Here is a 6,540-nt window from a genome sequence, read left to right as displayed (position 1 = left end):
TTAGTATACAATAGGCTTTAAAAGCCTTCTCCAAATCAAACCAAGATATCTTGGGTCAGTCTTTTCTTCCAAAAAGTTTGTGACAAGATGTGAAGTTAACAGGTATTCACTCAGAGGGGGGTAGGTACTAAATGCCACCCATTCAACGTGGTGGGGGCCGAGTGAACCGGGCAGAGTTTTTCGCTGGTTAACGTGTGTGAAAGTTTAAATCTTCCTTATTGAGCTTTAAAACAAATGAATAACGACTATATATAATAATAAAATAAACACCGGCTGTTGTTATGCCTGCTGTAACGTTAAATTACTCCGTTCTCCGCTTAAGTAATTATGCTGTTACAAGCTTCATAGTTGTATTTATCATCTAAATTTGCCGAAACAAGTTTAATATTCTGAAAGCCAAGACTTTGTTTATTTGAAATCAGATGAAAACAAACTGTAACGGGCCCTGCCGTGTTATCTATGATTACTATGCCTTACTGTACATTCATAATTTCAGCCGGAGGGAGGTGGGTGGCGCTGCGGAGGAGCAGATTGCGAGTGAGGTGCCTGTTCTAAACGAACTATTACAGCTGTTATAAAGCATTAAATAAAAAGTCATGAAAGAGATAAGGAGGAGAAAAGGTTTAAGGAAGTAAGCAAGGAATACAGAATGTCGAAATCCTCTGTTTCACGCGATGTCGAACATTGAAGACAGAGGACGGCGGTCCCCCAATCTACACAGCGGGAGAAAGAATATCATAAAGCAGATCGGAGGACGATCTTCCCACATTAGTGCAATTCACCTATACTTAACCCCAAATAAAAGAACCCAATAAAAACAGTTGTTAAATAATAGTGAAGTCACGTTGTAATAATAACATCTCTCGGTTTGAGTGTTCTTTTTCTGCTTTGCCAAAAGCCACTGTGTCAAGTGTCTAGTGACTATTTCTCTTAGCGGATGCATGTCAATTTAAATCAACTATTTTTTAAATCAATAAAAACATTTTCTAAATCCATAAAAGCATTTCAATTAATATTGGGAGTCATGTCGTTACTTTGTTGAGAATGTGGCCATGTAATAAACGGGATAATTTGCAGCAACTTGGTCATTGTGGGGAAAAATAACACCCATCCTGATCGTTTCAATGAAGTTGAATACAGTATATTCATATTTGTCAGTGATTTCATGTCAATTCGCCGAACATAAACATAAATGATCGTGGTGAAGATGATGACTAAATTAGGATTAAAAATCGGGAAAGCCGGCTGCATTTCCTCTCGTTCGTGTTTTTCGCCTAAACAACATTATTTTGTTAAATAACAACATGGTGATGTTTTGTAAATGATTACATGTCTTATTTAGCACAGACTATGATCCTATCCGTGACATATGGATCTTAACAAAGATCCGCTGTACATTAGTACCAGACATACTGTACATCCAGCTTACTGTATCGAAGTTGATTTCACATGAGCTCCAGTGTGGAACCCCACTGCACCCCCTGGTGGATCAATGATCCATTGCAGCTGGCTTCACAATAATTACATTTATTTATCCCGGGGGCGGTATCAAGTCAGACTGGGGGCCGGCTCTTCATCACGAACCGATCACGGGCCGATCACGGACCAATCACGGACCAATCACGACCCTCGCGTTTGAAACTGTCTGAAATAAGATGCTCCATCTGTACCATGCTGGGAGACGTGAATATGTCACGGTTTCGTCCCTTCAAACGTGACAGTTACACGGTATTGTTAACATGGCCCAACCAGTGGAGAAATACCCGGAAGTGCCAAGCAAATGGTCTACCGCGCCTATTGGTCGGTTTTTATTGTCAAAATTAGATGTTTTTAATTTATTTTTTAATCGTCACACTCGATTTCGCCGATTTTCTTGTTGCCCTAGCTGGTCGACACCTCTTTTAGCAGAAACAAAGGCTACATTAATGTATTAAATCGATGTTAATCCATGTGTGTGGAGGTGAGGATGTGGAATTAACGGACGTGACGTTGTGCGATTGCGTTGCCAGGCAACGCAATTTACAAACTCTTCAACTACAACCCTAATTATATTTAAAAACATTTTAGACGGCCTCACGAAATACTTTAATGAACTACGGCAGATATGTCATATTTAACCTCCTCTAGGGGGGTCCGGGGGCATGCTCCCCCGGGAAGATTTATTTTTAAATGTTGAAGTTAAATGCATCAATCTGGTGCACTTTTGCCCCTTTCACACCGGCGCTTTTCCAGCTCCTGCTCGGAGCTGGAGCTGGAAAAGCGCCGGTTTTTCCTGTTCACACCGCAGCGGCGGCGCGTCATAGCTCCGGAATGCGGTTCACTTCCAGCTCCAAAAAATTGTCGGTCCAGAGGCAAAAGCTTCGGAGCTATGACGCGGCGTCTCTTACGTCAAGGCGTGCAGGAAACCTTACTTTGACCATCCGTTCGCTGTTATTGATCATTGTGGAGAGCAGGCAGACGTTTTGTTTGTTATTATAGCAGCTATCGGATGGAATTAATACATGGGCTGTACAGGTTGTCATGTCCGACTATCACAAGTAGAATCATAATGAAAAATACGCCGGTAAAATGTGCCTGTAGAAAACGGCTTACCAAGTAGTCAGTTTAGCTTCGGTTGCTATGCTAACATCACCCATGTTATACCAGAGAAACTTTCATAACAGCGTTGTGATGCCAAACAGCGTCAATTCAGACTGACACACATTCACTTAAGGGGAACTGGGGATATGTAACAGCTGCTTGTGTGACAGTCAGACAGTGAATACTTTAGAGCCATGTGAGCTAACCCGGAGCTAACGGGAGAATAAACTCCCGTGGAAGAGCAGCCAGCACTGCAGCGGTCGCTAAATGCCGCTGAAACACATTAATAAACAATGAACCACGGCACTCTGGAGAAAAGTATAAGGTTGGAGAAGTCGTTATTTAATTTAATCTGGCTTCGTATGATTAAAAGCAACACGATCATCGACCCGACGCAGTACCCGGCCCGTTGTTGTTGTGGGAGAAAATCAGCGACGTAAACTGTGACGTCATGACGCAGCAGCGGCAGCTCTGGGCGGTGTGAACAGAGCGGGAGCTGAAAAGGGAAACCGGAGCTGAACCAGAAAAGCTCTCGCTAGGAGCTAGAAAGGGAAAAGCGCTGGTGTGAAAGCCGCATCAGAGAGCAACATGAGGGACTGAATCTATGGACGCATCTCTCAACACCATATGAGCAACATGAGGGACTGAATCTATGGACACATCTCTCAACACCATATGAAACAGAACTGAACAGATTACCTTTTTCTTTATGCATATTTTACAAATCACTCCCATTTTAAACTGTAGTATGAGTTGGAATTATTTCATACCTGTTATTCTCTTATTTTGTATAACTATAATGATCATATAAAGGTGTGCCTTGGAAATACTTGTTTTGCATCAATCTTGATAGACGGTACTTATTATATGTTGTACTTTGGATTCCTAAAGCTTTTATTCTACTATCCCATCATTCAAGGTGGTTTTCACTATAAGTAAGTAATGGGTTATTTTTTGGACGGACACTATAATTTACACCTTTTTACTATGTTCAATCTGAATTTACTTTAAAAACATCTATATTGATTCTGACTTTTTCTACATCCAACTCACAGGTTTATCATTGCTTTGAGAATAAAGATTATTAATTTACCCATTTTAGAAGTGAAGATATAGTCATTTGTTCTGGGAATGCCATTTTCGAGCCTGAGACCTGAAAAACAGGCTTGGGGCTTAACAGGTTAAAATGTTTTACCATAATGCAGAGGTGGGAGTAAGTCCTACATGTGCAAGTCATGAGCAAGTCTCAAGTCTTGACCTACAAGTATCAAGCAAGTCCCAAGTCACTGTGGTGAGAGTCAAGCAAGTCAAGTCAAGTCATACGAAATTCTGATGAATAAGCCCAGTTTCCACATTTAAATCAGTTAAAAGACAGTGGTTATGAAAATGGATTTAACCCACACTATGATCTTCATTACATACACAGTTAATCATCTGAAATCTAATTTAGACCGATGACAATCATATTAGATTCATATTAACCCTAGAACTGCAGACAATATAGCTAGGATTTAAAACTCACTTAATTGGGTTAATTTAGAAATTGCTTCAGTTTATCATCAGAACAGATCAAAAAGTTCAGATTCATTTTACAATAAATCAAGGAATGATGCACTTCTACAAACAAACACAATTAAAACATTTAAACAAACTACTAAAAGTAGATGAACTACATGATTCAACAGTTTACAGAAACTTCTGATAATAACACAGGGGAAATAAACGAGGCATCTCTCCTCTCTCTCTCTCTGCTCTAACTCTCTCTCTCTCTCTCTCTCTTACCCTCTTCTCTCTCTCTCTCTGCTCTCTCTCTCTCTCTCTCTCTCTCTCTCTCTCTCTCTCTCTCTCTCTTCTCTCTCCTCTCTCTCTCTCTCTCTTCTCTCTCTCTCCCTCTCCCTGACAGCCCGTCAGTATCCAGGGTTAGTCAAAATGAATCCCTTGGAGGTTCTAGTGTTCATTTACCGTTTTGTCTTCTCTTTGCTTAATCGATTTGAAACCAAGTCTAACGTAGCTTAAACTTAACGTTAGCTTTCTAGCTAACACAACACATTCACGCACCTTTCTCTGTGGGTTTTTTTTGTAGTGACGAATGAAGTTGGATGTTGTGGTGGTCCTGATCTTATGCTGCAGACCCCTGCATACCGCTGTTCTCTTCTTATTAGCGTCATCGACAACATAATCCTTGAATCCAAACTTCACTATTTGTGGAGTAACGCTAGCCGCTGCCATGTTAACTGACACTCCTGCCGTCTAGTGGGTTGCCAGGTTTGCGCGCATGGCGCTATAATCACCCAATCACGTTTTTCGAAAAAACTAAACGTAATATCTCACTACAAAAACAAACGTAAATATTTAATTTTAAACTGTCAAGTCCTTTCAAGTCATCTGTCTCAAGCTTAAGTCAAGTCTCAAGTCATGAATACCAAGTCAAAGTCAAGTCAAGTCTTTTATCAATGTTAGTCAAGCAAGTCTCAAGTCAAAAAATATGTGACTCGAGTCTGACTCGAGTCAAGTCATGTGACTCGAGTCCCCACCTCTGCCATAATGTCTAATTGTGCATTGTATTACATCGCCCTATTTTATCTAGTTTAGCTTTTCTTGTTTCGTTGTTTGTAATGGCAGAGATTAGGGATGAATAAAGTACAACTATAACCATAATCATATTAAAGCATTTCAATCCATAGAAAGGTCTGTGCCACGCAATTTCAGTAGAAACAGGAACACTTTATTGCCCTTTTGTTTTGTTGAAATACTATTTCATAATAATTGTTGAGTATTTATTTAATTAATTCTGGCACCTTTGGTATTCCAGATGTCACACATCACAGTTTTAAATCTTTCCACACTCTACAAATGACAAAATAAAATAGAAATAATCCACGAATAAATATGTATTGGATTACATCCAAAACGACACCGTCATTTTCCACATAGCTGACACTAGCCCGCCAAACCCTGGCTAGCAACTGAAACCAGCTAGCCCACAGCTAGTTAGCTACTATTCCTGAAAAGTTCGGTTTTAACATCAGAACTACAAGTTACTTACACAAAGAAGCTAAACCGGAGGGTTCATTAACATTACCATTACCAAATAAAATAATATAGATTACTTTAGGGCTAACTAGAAAAGATACCAGAACTGATGGAGGGCAAATTAAAACATGACTGACCTGCTTGGAGCATCAAGCTAACTGAAGCTGGACTCAGACGTGCGACAGCGAAATACACCCCCGGTGTGTCCCCCCCAATGTATATGGTGAATTCGGCCCTGGTTTCTACTGTAAACCCACCTGAAGAGGATTCAGTTTTGATGTAATCTAATATATTAAACTTATTTTGAATGATCTCAGTAAAGTACAGTAAGAAAGTTGAATTGAACTCTTGCTCCTTGTCATCATCAGAGATGGTAAATAATATACTAGTGAAATCTTTATCACACTCTACAAGTTGGACTTTGTGTTAGGTTCAGCAAATACAAACATGTAAAACCTTTCACCAGCATGACGCTAAAACAGAAAGGCTTCTCTCTGAATGAACTAATGATGTTTAAAACATGTTGTTTCCACAGACAGAGAGCAGAGTCTCCAGTCCCCAGCTGCCTGTCTCTGAAGAGTGACTGGTCTATGGGGGACCCTCCATTCTTCAGTAATGAACCTGGACCCTCAGACACAAAGTAAGAGTTTCTCCTGTAAACTGACCTGAAGAGGATTCAGTTTTGATGTAATCTAATATATGAAACTGTTCTTTAATGAAATCATGTGAGCAGTTTGTAAAGGACAAACGCAGCAGAGTAAGCTAACATTATCTGAGGATATTTCAGTATGCAATTATATTATCATTGTATCTGTATATAAAATGGTTTTAACAAAACATTATTTAACTACTTGGGCATGTCTATGATATGTCTTTTTAAGATGTTTATTCATAATAGTGATAACCTGGTGAGCTGGTTGTGTTTAG

The sequence above is a fragment of the Trematomus bernacchii genome, unplaced genomic scaffold (genome assembly GCF_902827165.1).
Source record: "Trematomus bernacchii unplaced genomic scaffold, fTreBer1.1, whole genome shotgun sequence".
Taxonomy (NCBI): domain Eukaryota; kingdom Metazoa; phylum Chordata; class Actinopteri; order Perciformes; family Nototheniidae; genus Trematomus; species Trematomus bernacchii.
Note: the sequence above shows the minus strand (reverse complement) of the source record.